The sequence below is a fragment of the Lynx rufus genome, unplaced genomic scaffold (genome assembly GCF_022079265.1).
Source record: "Lynx rufus isolate CCGP_SWC_20201006 ecotype Redwood Valley unplaced genomic scaffold, mLynRuf1.p SCAF_5, whole genome shotgun sequence".
Classification (NCBI taxonomy): domain Eukaryota; kingdom Metazoa; phylum Chordata; class Mammalia; order Carnivora; family Felidae; genus Lynx; species Lynx rufus.
The window spans coordinates 106,777,873-106,793,636 of NW_025814867.1; positions in this window are offsets into that span (position 1 = coordinate 106,777,873).

Genomic DNA, 15,764 nt, shown 5'->3' on the forward strand with positions numbered 1-15,764 from the left:
TCCAGGTGTTTCAGTCCCTTTCGTTAATCTGCAGGGGTTTGGTCTGTACCACAATATTCCTTCTGATTGTCCCGCTAGGACTAAGTGGCCCGTGCTATTCATCTGCTATGCACCTCCTTTTTCATGTAGTCCTTGTACGTCTACCAGCTGCGTGTTTTTCTTTGTCTGTAATGCTAGTGTATACTCAAGAGATGGTTTAAGTGTCCACAGTCATGTTCCAAAGCTATTCAGAACTGTGTCTTTTTCCTCAGGCTGAAATTCCATTTGACCTGAGAAGGAGAATATAGGTGATTTCATGCTTCTACATTTGTTCCTAAGGTTTTATCAGGACTAAACTTGGAAGGCCAAGCAGATTTCATTAAACATTAGTTGAAGGGAGGATTTTTTGAAGGATTAGAAATTATTCTTTCTCAATTCTCAGATTGTTATACATTCTGATTTTAATAATTGTGGAACAATTTGTGAGTATAGAGTATGTATAATGCATTAGGTCAAGTGCTGCAAGAATTAAAAACTTTAGTAGGAAAGCTGTTTTTCATTTATTTTTGAGCTGTTTTCCTGGGGATGAAATGCCTTTGGGCTGATGGAGCCACATTTCTTCCCCTTGTCAGCTATGTAAAGAATATTACAATTGTTTGAAAGGTGATACATATACTCAATAATGGTGCAAATTCATGTGTTATACCTGAATTCACCACTCACTTACATGACTTGTCTAAATCTTTTGTTTCTTCTCTGTAAACTGAATATAATAACAATACCTATCTCATGGTATTGTTGAAAGATTTTAATGAGGCCACCTATGCAAAACTTCCACATAGAAAGTTTCCACATAGAGAGCTTCCACATAGGAAGCACTCAATAGTGCTTGCTATATTTATTTCATGCTTGTAGGGGACACTTGCTATTTTTGCTACCCAGAAATCCTATATTCTTCTTATGTGGGGGAAATCATAAAAGAAAATAAGAGTATATAGAGGCCAAAAAGCCTGGCTCAGAGTGGGAAGAAAAGGGAAATAATTGTTATGCCCACCTCCAGAAATTATAACATTGTTTTCTGGGATTGACACAAAAATGCATAATGGGTTAAAGAGTAGTAATTGTAGCCATAATGGAGATTATAATGCAGCAAAGTGAAATACCCAAAACTATTTGCCAGTATCTGTCTTAACAAGTAGTAACACACTTGTGCCTTTGTAGGCAGATGATTTTTTTTTTTTTTTTGATTTCCCCAGATTCTCATCTGCCTCTTCAATTCAGGGATACTTCCTGTCTCTGTCTGAATTTCCCATCCCTGTATGGAAACTGTCAAGAAGAAATAAGATGGGAGCAATGATAGGACTGTCTCATGGTTTCTTCTGTCTCAAGGGGGTTCCTGCCCTTTGTTATCTGATATTCAGTCTTCATTGTCCTTTATTTTCATATGTTTTGTCCATGTTTGTCACTTGTTTCATGTGGGAGGGTAACTCTGGTCCCTGTTACTCCATCTTGACCTGAAGTAGAAGTCTGTGATCTAGTTTTAGTCAAATACACAGATATAAATCAAGGGACTATTATGGGTTTAGGATGTGTACTGATACCCTTTGTTCCTATTTGTTCTCTATAATATATTCACAATAAATGAAATTTTTGCATAAGCAGAGTTGGTTTCTGTTGTGTAACTCAGGAACCAGAAGAGGTATTACAAACTGTTGAGTATGGCTTCAGTATAATTGTGGGGCTGTATTCCCCACTCGTTGTTGGGAGTCTAAATACAAAGTTGATTTAACAAATATCTCTTTCTAAATATTCATCTGAAATCCTGCATTTCTTCATTTGCTGAAGAGGTAGCTTGGTAATAACCTATAACTAATGTATTTTATTATTAAATATTTTGTTTATACATTTTCATAGTGATATGTCCATTCTATATAATTATGGAATTATTTTGAACTGTTGATATTAGGTATGAAGGGAGAACTTAGCAATGCCATGAGAGCCATTGGGCTTTTTAATGAATATGAACAGTGATAGATTATAAGCGGAAAAAATAAGGGGGCTTCTCAGGACAAATATTTTTAACCAAACAGAGAAAAGACTGTGGAAGGGTCTTTCTCGTTCTTTTGAACATTCCATGTATATTCACTTGGGACATTAAAATGTACAAATCCTATTTGGATTCTGGAAAGATTTTGATGCTACAATAATTAAGTTACCTAGGATCATAATAGGACAGAACTACTGACAAAAGAATTCTGAACCTTGCTCAAAAATCTGTAATGGCTGCTTGTTTCTTAAAGAGTTAAGACCAAATTCCTTGACCTGAAATACAAATCAAGATGCTGATCTTGGTGTTACACCTGGTGTAAAATTCTGACTTTCCCATCCTCAGACTATAAGGATTTTGTTGATTACTTTGCTTCTCTTGTTCTTTATCTGTAAAATGGAGCTCATAATTTTTAGTGAAGATTACATGAGATAAACTCAATCAATGGTGTATATTATTATTTCCACTCTTATTCTATAAAAATTTTTCCCAAATGTCACTCCATGTTTATCAAAGTATGGCCGCAAATGCCTTACAGGAGTAGCCTTTAGGCGTTTTTGTAGTGTCAAAATTTCAGTGCAAAACAAGACCGTAATTGTCATATCCTTCACTTATTTCTCCCTTTTTTTCTTTTCTTTAAATAAGTTTATTTACTTATTTTGAGATAGAGAGAGAGTGCGAGCTGGGTAGGGGCAGAGAGCAGCGGAGAGTGAGATTCCCAAGCAGGCTCTGAACTGTCAGCACAGAGCCTGACTCGGGGCTCAAACACACGAACCGTGAGATCATGACCTGAGCCTTAATCAAGAGTCAGACACTTAACTGACTGAGCCACCCAGGCACCCCGCCCATATATATATATATATACATATATATATATTCCATACATGTATATATATACATATATATATATATTATACTATCCCTCTAATAATATTTCCCTGCATTGCTTTTGTTTCTTCATCTTATGTCTACTTGAAAGGTTTTTCGAGCTTCACTTCTCTAGTAAATGCTCTTTTCTTACAGCTCACCAAAATATGTCTCATCTTTCTTTCAGTGTTTCCTAAAAATGTGAACTTTCCAGTATTCTTTACTTACCACTCAAACGTGGTGTTCCAAACTCTACTTTGTTGAAACATAGTCAATAATAAAATTATTTCATTACTTATCACATTTAAATATGGACTTTACTAATTCTTATTTGCTTACTGTTTAAGTATTTAGTATTTTGCTAATTTTTGTTTATTTTAAATAACAAATTACTATATATATTACTATATATCTGTATATAGTGTTATTTTAAAATAGGGTTATAGAGATTGGTATTTTATTTTATTTTATTTAAGAAAAACATACTATTTTAAAAATTCCTTGGGGTGCCTAGGTGACTCAGTCAGTTGAACATCTGACTCTTGATTTTGGCTCAGGTCATGATCCCAGATTGGGGGAACAAGCACTGTGATGGGCTCTGTGCTGACCTGGAGCCTGCTTAAGATTCTCTCTCTTTCTTTCTCTCTCTCTCTCTCTCTCTCTTTCTCTCTCCTTCTGCTTTTCTCCCCCACTTGTATTCTCTCTTCTGTCTCTCAGATTTAAAAAAATCCATTATGACTTCCATCTATGCCTCCCTCCAAATCAGAAGATGAGTGACATTTCTGGGGGAAAAAGACTATGATGGAGCTCTTCCCCCCTTCTTTGTTTAGTTATCTCTCTGTTATTTACTTAAAGATTTACAGCCTGGAGGAAAACTGCATTTACATTGAAAATAATATGGAAACTCTATTGCTTGCTGTAGATTCCTATTTTTTTTCCTTCACTCAAATTCTATAGGGGAATATATCATTTATATATTCATAAGAATAAAAGATATGTATTTTTATTAGACCAACACAATCTCCATAATTAGAGCAGCAACTAGAGCAAGAATAAGAGAGCAGTCTGTCTAAAGGCCATCAGAAAGAAATGTAAGGAGTCAAACGATTTAGTGTACAGTCAAATCAAAACCAATACACATTTGAAAATCTGAAACAGAACAAACTGGAAAGTACATAAAGTTGAACATTTAATTAAGTTAAATTTATTTTACTTTTGTACTTTCATTTTATATGAATTAGGGCTTTTCTAAATAGTGTTTCCATACTGTATTTTGTATCATTCAGTGAGAAACCCTGGCTAACCCTGTTAATCAATATCCTTGATTACCTCTCATTATGCAGACATGTGTTTATGGGCCACTTGCGATTATACTGAATCATGATCTTTTATGAAATGTTGTAGACACTAATGGTATTAGAATGTAGTATAAATAGCTCTTCAGAATTCTGTATCAAAACATAAGTATTACTGAGCATTTTTATGTTTAAGACACTGGCCTAGTTGCACAAGCAATATAAAACATAACCATTGCCTTTAGGAAACTGAAAGGTTAGTTGCAGAGATATGGACACATATGCAAACAAGTGCAAAATGGTTATCAATTTATTGAATATCTACTATGTGTCAGACACTATTTTAAGCATCTAACATATAAGAGTAAATAAAATAGACAAAGTCCATAGGATTATATCAATGGATGATAATAATGTCTTCAAGAAGAATTTAACTGGTTATTTGGAAGTGAATAGTGTGAAAACCAACACAAATGTGTAATCAAGAATTGTGGTATATGAACATATATGTATATTCAACAAAAAATATAATAAAATGAAGTCTTATGACAGGGACATTTAAAATATGAGATTTTAATTATCTATACAACTCTTAACTATGCGTGATTTTCAACTTAATTAGAACTTAAAATTAGATAAGAGGAAACTCAATTGATATAAAGTAAAAAATAGAGTATTTTCCTTAAGTGAAACAATTGACTTTTGAATATTTAATGTGATCATTTAAAAAATATGCATTCAGAGACTGAGTCCTCCAGTCTTCACCAGGACGTCAAGGGTAGCAGATCTGAAACTCAAACTGAACTTGGGTAAATCATTTAATCTAACTAAAATTGAATTTCCTCACTTGTAAAATGGAGTTAATAAGGTTGCCTGCCATATAAAGTCATTAGAGATATTTAATGAGATTATGTAATTTGTGAGACTTAGTAACACACACACACACACACACACATACACTTATACATTACATAAGCATATATATACATCTATAGCATATATATACATATAAAATGTATATATATATATACACCATTTTATGTATTGAATATGACCAGTAATCAATACATAAAATACTTATTACTATTATTACCTTAAATTTCTGTTTTGTAATTTGAAGATCTTAGGATCATTTTATAATGCCAATCCAAACAACTCTCGACCACCTGACTCTGTAATAATTCTTTCAAGACATAAGTATTAGGAAGAAACTGTTATTTGCCACATACAAAGTAAGAAAAACACAATCTTACCCATTAATAAAATAATCAGTAAAATACGTCCCTAAAGATACTATTAATTAACCATCTTTTAAGGCTAACCATTGGTACTTAAGTAGTTCTGTAAGGTAAGTACTATTGACCTTGGTTTAAAGATAAAGAAACTGAGGCTCAGAGTGTTTGGATGAATCATCCAAAGTTATATTAATGATAATGAGAAAGCAGAAATTTCAATCTAGTCTTTACTATCGTCAAAGATTATACATGAAATTCTGAATTGGAGAATGTGATAGTCATGTTGATGCGTGGCATAGATCCTTCTGATTAATGATATGTTGCACTAACTGCTCCTTAAAGGATCGCTCAGTGGCAGAGAGCTTCTCAGCTCAAGGCTATGGCCTTTCCAGGGTGGCCCATATCCATTCATTGACTGATGGGGACAAAGATAATTCCAGTATTTTGGCTTGATAGGAGACAACCCTGATGGGCTAATTTAACCCTAGAGCTTCTTGTGTGCTTGGTTGAAGTTCTTGGCCTGCTTGTGTTATACAGATCAACTTCGTTCTCAGCCTGACCTTAATTCCTACTCCATTCTCCACAAGAGTTCATTCTAAGTGTACTGCCTCAAATACCCTAAACATGATAGTCCATCTCAGCTGGAGAAGCCAACCTGCAACACAGAGCATCAATTAGAGAATGGTCTATTGCATCCCGTGGACTCTTTCTTGGTTTTGCAACTACTTTCAATTTTTGTTATTTTGAAAGAGGCACTTTAATGGTAACCTGTTAAACTAACTTTTTTTTTGCATCCCTTCTGTTCTACTTTATTTTATAGATTTTGATCTGATAAAGTAATAAAATTGACAGTTCTTTATTTGCCATGAAAAATAAGTGAAATGACTCTTCACTGTAGAATAGATATCTACAGAAAAGTCTCTTGGTGATCACATTTGCAAACTAGCCGGCTTTGGTGTAATGAATAGACTTTTAGGCTGTGGGTGGGAAAGGTTAAGTTTTTGTTTTACCCATTCAGGTAACTAGCTGGAAGACAACTAGAGGGCAACTCTACCTTCTCCTCACTCCTTGTCTCCAAAACTAAAATGTGTTTACCTGCTCCTTTAGAGCCCTTCCAATTCCAATTTTGTTCTTTATTTCTGGTCGACCTTCAGAAATTTTTAGCATTAAGGCTCTCTGTTTCCTCTAATCTTTCTAAGGAGTAATTAATGAACTATAGACAATTACTTTAAATTGCTAGTAGAGCCTTAGAAGAACCCTGCAGTGAATCATTTGTAGTGTGAATAATCACCTCTTAATTTATGTGTTTTGTAAAAACTCAGATTTATCTATTGGAATATGTTACTTATTCTAAGAAAATTTGACCTTTGACAGTAGGATAGAGGTAGCCCCTAAAAACCATCACTTTTTGGAATGTAATTTCAAAGGTGAAAAATGGCACTGCGTAGAGGTTACATTTTTAACATTTTAACATTCCTCACCAATAAAAATTCTTCTCTTTCAGGAAGTTTACTAGCTTTTGTGACTGAGAACAGCATTTCTTAGTAGACTGGAATCTTTAGAGCTTCTGAACTGTATTCAAAGGCAGTTAGTTATACATGTCTTTAAAAATAGCTTTGGCATCCTTAATACCCTCTGAGAACACAGAGGTACACAGAGGTTTTATTTTCAATGCTTTGGGAATAATGTACACTGTGCTTCATTTCTCCAAATGAAAACTATGTAAAGATGATTTATTTTGCCAAGTTATGTTGGAGGAAATATTTATTCTATCTACTAATCTGGGCTCAAGCTAAATATCAAAACTGATGATGCATCAAGGAACATAAAGGTTTAGGCAAACAAAGAATGAACAGATAATGCAAAAGAGACTCCACTGAAGGAAATGTACTATATATTGAGAATTATATATGCATTCAAAATTTAAAAAAATATATGTAACTTCCAGGATGTCTCTTATCACAGCAGCAGAGAGAAGAGAAAAGTTATTGTCTGTCAATTTGTAGGTCATCTGTCTAGATAGCCTCAACAATCAACTTAAATAGTCTCTGGACATGACTACTTCATCTTGAAGTCCCTAAATTGCCCTCATCAAAATTAATTGCTTCTCCTCTTCTTTCTCATGAAACTTTATTTTCATTGCACTCAATTTATTTTCTTTCTATTACATGCAGTTGTTTATATATTCTCTTTTCTTATAAGATTATAAACTTTTGAGAGTAGAATTTTATTCACCCTTGAATCCATGGAAATCTGATTGCACAATGATGAGAACAAGCAAAAATAAGCATTGGTTCAGAAATAGATTAAATATAGTCTGAAAAATATTTTATATTCTGCATTAACCTTTTCCTAAATTGTAAGCTAATATAAACCAACACTCAGAAAGAACATAACATAACTTTGATGTTAGAACATTTATAACAGTGAATCTTGTTCTAAAGAATGGCGAATGTTTTAAAAAGTAGAACCCAAACTGAGTAGGAGCATGATGTCAGAGAAGTATGAGGCATAGCTATTTTATGGTAATTGTTAATATAATTTTTAAATGATTTAATTTTTGTCTATAAATTTTAAAAACAAAATCTCTAAAGGTAATTTTTTTTTCAAAACCTCAATAGAACTTGGAATTTGGCATACTGATTCTGTAATTCATCTGGAAGTAAGAAGAAAAATAAAAACACAACTATTCTTTTCCCTGTTCCTTGAAGAAGCTGAAATCAGAAGGATACAATTAGGAATATCTCCTTCCCTAATGATTTTTCAATTGTTTCTGTTGTATCTTCCTTCTTCCTCCTTTAGCAAACTCTTTTGCAGATCTCAGTACTTTGGGATCATTTAGGGAGCTAATCCCATCTCATTTCCGTGTAATAAAAAAATCTACTTCTATGTAAGTCAAACCTTTTACTACTCTCACCAATTCTACTTAGTCTTCTCCTACGAATGCACTCAGAATGGTGAACGGTCTACTATCTGTTCTACTTCTGTCCACTTTTGCTCGACTCCTTCCAACTCCTTCACAACAGGGAACGAGTAAGGAGTATTAGCAGGGAAAGGTAATTGGTGGTATTGGAATCTTGTAATAGGTACTCTTTTGTGTGCCAGGTGTCCATATGTCTTGTGGGGTATTTTTGTTTACTCTTCAATGAGTCCTCTCATTAAGGGCTCCCACAGTGCATTCTTTACATGGATGACAGACTTCTTGATTAAATTCCCATTATGCCCTTCAGCTCCTGCATTCAGATGATATACCTTAAAGAAAGTTTTTCTCCTGGGGTCCTCATGCCTTAGCAGTCAGCTCTCTCAAGGAGGGTTATTTATTGCAGGATTGCTTATAGCCTATTAAGGTTTGTAGTATCTAATCGTGACATAACAAAACTACATATTCTTAGTCTGAAATGGATTGGTATTTAAGATAATTTAAATTGTTATGTGAAAAATATGCCTGGTATGATTTCACCCTCGTAAGAAATGCATATGGATGTTTGCACAAACTAGTAAAAGCATTTACTTAAAACATATTAAAAAGCTTTAGCTCTGAAATTACATGTGGTTTTCATTTTCTCCTTCATGCTTTTCCATATTTTCCAAATTTTCAATGATGAACATTTATTGCTTTGGTAAAAAGAACAAGAATGAATGCCTTTAAAAAATAGCTTTTTAGAAGATTTTGAAGTGACAGACGAAGGCTATTTTAAAAGTTAACTATTACAGCAGTGTCTGACAGAGTCAGTAACAGCACCATAAGGAAAAAGAACAGGTGATGCTAAATTATATTTTAGAGATAATTTCTAAGTTGGATGTAGTAGTTTGAATACTGTCTCCCCAAAATTCATGTCCACGAAGAAACTCAGAATGTGACCTTATTTGGAATAAACATCTTTGTACAGTAATTAAGTTAAGGGATCTTGAGATGAGATCATCCTAGATTCAAATTCAATGACTGGGGTCCTTATAAAATAAAGGAAAGGTAGATTTGAAGCTCACAGAGCAACAAATTAAAGGTCCTATGAAGATGGAGGCAGACATTGGAGGTACTTAGCCCCAAGCCAAGAAACATCAAAGGTTGCCCTCAACCACCAGGAGCTAAGAGAAAGTCAGAGAACAGTTTCTCTCTCAGAATCTCCAGAGCCTGCCAACTTCACTGACACCTGGATTTTGGACTTCTGGCCTCCAGAACTGTGACAGAATACACTTCTGCTGTTTTAAACCTCTCAGTTTCTGAAGATTTGTTACAGCAGCCTTAGGAACTAATATAGGAAGAACCAGGAGCACTTCCATTAGATGATCAGTCTCTACTTTGGATTTACTTCATAATGTTTTAGGAAATATTCAATAACATGAGTATCAGTTCTGAAAAATATGGTGATAGAAAAAAGTATGACTAAAAGAGAAAGAATTATAAAAAATGGCTGCTTTATTTTATTTGTATTAGATGTGCAGAGATGAATACGGAGAATTTTAATATGTGAATGATGTTTTGAGAAGCTATTTTGTTCTCCTTTACTGCATCCTCACATACTGTGTTGCATATGTTAGGGTGGAGTGGGTGGCCTTTTTTGTTTTTTGGCTTTTCACACGGAATTTTAATTTTTCTTCTTTTTAAAAATCCAAAATGGCAAATAATATTTTTTCAAGTATTTCCTAAAGATGTGAATTGGACTCTACATGAAATATTTAAATCAGGGAGCTACTTAAAAAAAAATCACCACTTGCCATAACACTTCCAACTGAGAAGCAGAGAGTGGTTATAAATACCTGTGACTGTAGAGCATTTCGATGTATTAAAGGGAATAACAAAACATATTATGAGCTATGATGATGTTTTCAAGGAGATTGTTCGCATCTAATTTTCAGTTTATAATCAAGCATTGGCTTCTAACTCTGGGCCCTGGAAATGATACTTAGGGCCCATCCAAATCAAGGTGCTCAGTGAATAGTCAAGGAATCCAGATCCTATTGTGTGGCATAACCAGAGTTTTACAGCTTGAATGAGAGGTGTGAGGTGATATAATGTTAATATTCAGTATTTGGTATATAAAACCTTGGGTTTCTGTTTATTGCCTACCCTTAGCAAAAAGAAGGAAGGGGAAAATAGTATAAATCTGACTTTATTAATGCTGTTTGAGATTAATTAGTAAGTTATTATTTTAATAATATTATGATATTAATAGTCCTGTTTATTTTAATAGTGAATTTATTTTAATTTATAATTTGTACCTCATTTTTTACTAAAGAAGTTCTAAATAACTTTATAAGATCAAAATCAGTACTGTGAAGATTAAAAAAAAAGAAGTAAAAAAGAAATCTTTTAAAAAAGGAGATCTTAACCCAGCATCCATAGTTAGGATCATTGAAATCCCTGAAAGTTTATGTTCAATTTGATGTGTAGGTTTTCATTAATCAGGGGAGTGGCTTCATGACTTTGATAGTCTTCACAAAGGATGAACAGGCCCAGACATGTTGGGGGCTACTACCTCAGAGAAAGAAGAAAGATCATTGTACCAGTAACCAGAATGGTTAGTTATATCCATTGAATATTGAATTTAGCTCTCAGAATACAGAGTAAAACACACACACACATATATACACGCACACAGAAGCTATATATAATTCTTCTACAATAAAGAGGTACAATTTCATTTTCGGAGACCAGATTTTTTCTAATACTATGTTTCAAGAGAAATCAATCATACAGCTGGTTCTACAATAAATATAATATAATTTAATATCCAAATATCTTTGACAGCGGGATTACAAAAGATATGAACCTTTAAAGTGATGTTTCTAGTAAAGTAGAGTGAAAGAAAAGCTGAAGACATAGCTTTACATCTTGGCAGTTAAGGCATAACTGTGTGTGTGTAGGGGAGCAAGATAATACAGACCAGATGTAATAATATAGAAATATAGCTCTGGCCTAGAGAAATGGAAATTTAGCATATCTTTTAGATGAACTTTCTCAAATATCAGAGAGAGCATGTGGTGAATGTCAATCATTGTATTATTGAATTCTTTGGCACTGTCCTAAAGAGAAGTTGGTTAAAGAGGGACCATTTATTCTACGAACTTGATATTAAAATGACAACATTGTTTATGTTATGATGAAGAGACCACCTAAAATATGCATAGGTGTGGGGAAAAGATGTGCCCCCAAACAAGACTGAAATTTTCTCAGAAGTAAGTTGTTTTATTTCAAACACTTGGGTAATTTTTCAGTGCACATGTTAGAATTTAAATTCAAGGCTTATCAAACAATTTAAACCACTAAATAATCATCATTATGGGTTATAAGATATTTACTTTTCATAGAACAAAACATTAATATTAATGGGTCCACCAGTATATTTTTGGTGATTCTATTTATATTATCCATTTAGAAAATTGCAAATATTTAACAAAGTTAATATAGTTAAGCGTAGTTGTAGCAAACTTTCTTTCTGACAGTGATTATTTTATTGAGACTACATTCAGTTTTTAATATATTTTTTAGCATAAATGAAATTCCTTTCTTTGATTTTTCTCTTAGAAATGGATATGTATCCAATTAATCTAATAACCATGCCAACTATTATATTCATATATTTATTCATTATCAGCTTCATTCTAAAAAAATTTTGAGAGTTTAAAGAAGGCTCTATGGATATCATTTAAAATTTTTTTTTCAACGTTTATTTATTTTGGGGACATAGAGAGACAGAGCATGAACGGGGGAGGGGCGGAGAGAGAGGGAGACACAGAATCGGAAACAGGCTCCAGGCTCTGAGCCATCAGCCCAGAGCCCGAGGCGGGGCTCGAACTCACGGACCACGAGATCGTGACCTGGCTGAAGTCAGACGCTTAACCGACTGCGCCACCCAGGCGCCCCATCTATGGATATCATTTTAAAAGGTGGTGAGAGAATCTTTAATGTGCTACTTTTCCCTCTCAAATGAGAAGGCCATAAACAAATACATTTGAAAGCAATTAGGATTTTAAAAATCTATCTTTCCCTACATTTGGCTTCTTTATCTTCAAAACCTATTTTGTTCATTAAGGTATTATAAAGAAAACATGGGAGAAAATCTCCTTGGCAATGATGTTTTGGATATGACACCAAGATGTAGGCATTAAAGGAAAAATAAACATATAGGGCATCAAAATAAAAGCTCTGTATCGCAAAGGAAACAACCAACAAAATGAAAAGGCAAATTATGGATTGAGAGAAATATTTGCAAGCCACATTCCAATGAGATGTGAATATCCAAAAATACAAGGAACTTATATAACTTAATGAGCAAAAAACCATATACCCCAATTAAAAAATGGGGAAAGGGCCTGAATAGGCGTTTTCTCAAAGAAGACATAAAAATGGACAACAGGTGCATGAAAAGGGGTTCAACATCACTAACCATTAGTGAAACACAAATCAAAACCATAATGAGATAATCACCTTACACCTGTTAGCATGGCTGTTATCAAAAAGACAAGATAGCAAGTGTTGGCAAGGATGTAGAGAAAAGGGAACCCTTGTGCACAGTTGGTAAGAATGTAAACTTGTATAACCACTGTGGAAAATAGTATGGAGGTTCCTCAAAATATTAAAAATAGAAATACAAAATAATCCAGCAATCCCACTGTTGGGTTTATATTCAAATGAAATGAAGTCACTACCTCAAAAAGATATCATCACCCCCATGTTCACAAATTATCTAAGATATGAAAATAACCTAAGTGTCAATCAACAGATAAATGGATAAAGATAATGTGGTATATATATGTAGACCGGAATATTATTCAGCCATAAAAATGAAGAAATCCTGCCATTGTTGACAACATGGATGAACCTGGAAGATCTTATGCTAAAGAAATAAACCAGAGAAAGACAAAAATTATATGATGTCACTTACATGTGGAATCTTAAAAAGTTGAAGTTAGAACCAGAGAAAAGAATGGTGGTTAAAGAGGGTGGAAGAATGGGGAAAATGAGAAGAAGTTGGTCAAATATCTAAACTTGAGCTCCAAGATGAATAATTCCTGGGGATGTAATAGACATCATAGTGGCTACAGTTGATAATACTCTATTATATATTGAAATTTGCTGAGCGTAGATCTGAGTGTTTTTACCACACATACAGACGCAGATGCAGACACACACACACACACACACACACACACACACACACACACAAAGGTAACTATGTAACATGATGATGTGTTAATTAGCTTGATTGTGGCAATAATTATCACAGAATATATGTATATCGAACTGTCACATTATATACCTTAAATATATATAATTTTTCTTTGTCATTTATACCTCAATAAGGCTGGAAAAGATATTACACAATATTATTTTATATCTATAAGTATATTAATCCAAATTTAAATGTATACATACATATATATATAAGCACACATACATACGTGAATATACATATTTAACAATGGGTGGATATTGACTATTTGTTTACATGGTTATATTGATCACATATCATGTTTTATAATCCAGACCTAGTTTGTGCTTCATTGTGAATGACAAAGATAAAATTATCAGAAAAAGATAATTTCTAAAAAATCATTACATTAAAAATGCCAGCATCAATTATAATTTTGCCCCTATTTGATTGGATAACATGTAGTCAGTGCCTTATTTTTATGTAAATTTCAAAAGCAATAGATTCAAATATCTCTAGGTTAGTTAAATGATCTAAATTTGAATTGGAGAAAGTTATGTGAACCTTTTAAAAATATTTACAAGTATATATACAGTTTTTCATGTGGTGTATGAAATAGAAGAGAGCAAATTAAAAATAGAGTTATCCTATAACATGCAAACCTAAATATTACATGAGAATATTTAAATGTTTAGAGCACATGCAACAGAACCCAGTATACATACATTACTTCTCAAATAATTCTTTTTTTTTAAATATGAAATTTATTGTCAAACTGGTTTCCATACAACACCCAGTGCTCATTCCAACAGGTGCCCTCCTCAATACCCATCACCCACCCCCCTCCGTCCCAGCCCCCATCAGCCCTCAGATTGTTCTCAGTTTTTAAGAGTCTCTTATGGTTTGGGTCCCTCCCTCTCTAACTTTTTTTTTTCCTTCCCCTCTCCAATAGTCTTCTGCTAAGTTTCTCAGGATCCACATGAGGGTGAAAACATATGGTATCTTTCTCTGTATGACTTATTTCACTTAACATCACACTCTCCAGTTCCATCCACATTGCTACAAAAGGCCATATTTCATTTTTTCTCATTGCCACATGGTACTCCATTGCATATATAAACCACAATTTCTTTATCTGTTCATCAGTTGATGGACATTTAGGCTCTTTCCATAATTTGGCTATTGTTGAAAGTACTGCTATAAAAAATAGAACTACAGGCCAATATCCCTGATGGATATGGGTGCAAAAATTCTTGATAAGATACTAGCAAAAAAAATTCAACAGTATATAAAAAGAATTATTCACCATGATCAAGTGGGATTCATTCTTGGGCTGCAGCGTTGGTTCAACATTCACAAATTAATCAATGCGCTACATCACATTAATAAAAGAAAAGAAAAGAACCATATGATCCTGTCAATCGATGCAGAAAAAGCATTTGACGAAATTCAGCATCTTTCTTAATAAAAACCCTCAAGAAAGTCGGGATAGAAGGAACATACTTAAACATCATAAAAGTCGTTTATGAAAAGCCCAAAGCTCAAATATTTCTAAAACTGCAAAGTAAAAAGTATTTTCCATGTCCATCTAAAATGCTATATCCTGATGACCCCTAATGGCTGTATATATGGTTTGGAAAACAGCATTTAAATCTCTCAACTGGCAGTCATGAAAATGTGCAAATGTTCCAACTATTCTGTGTTCTTCTTTTAAAATTTTTTTTAGTGTTTATTTATTTTTGAGAGAGGGAGACAGAGCACGATCGGGGGAGGGGCAGAAAAAGAGGAAGACACAGAGTCTGAAGCATGCTCCAGGCTCTGAGCTGTCAGCACAGAGCCCGATGCGGGGCTCAAACTCACAAACTATGAAATCATGACCTAAGCCAATTTTGGACGTTTAAATGACTGAGCCACCCAGGTGCCCCAACTATTCTGTGTTCTTAATGACTGTCATCCACTAGTTGTCATGGCATCAGGCTCACATATGGATCCCATTGGACACTGACAGGGAGGAGCTTAAAATGACATCCCAAGCAGCCATAGGCCCCTGCTGATACACTATAAAGAGTGAGTGAAGCAGCAGGGAACCTATGGAAGAGTGCTGATGAGCTTAACTGGCAACAGATGCTGGATTCCCTGGACACATAGATAGAAACAAGCATAAGAGAAGGAAACAAAGACTTGAAAG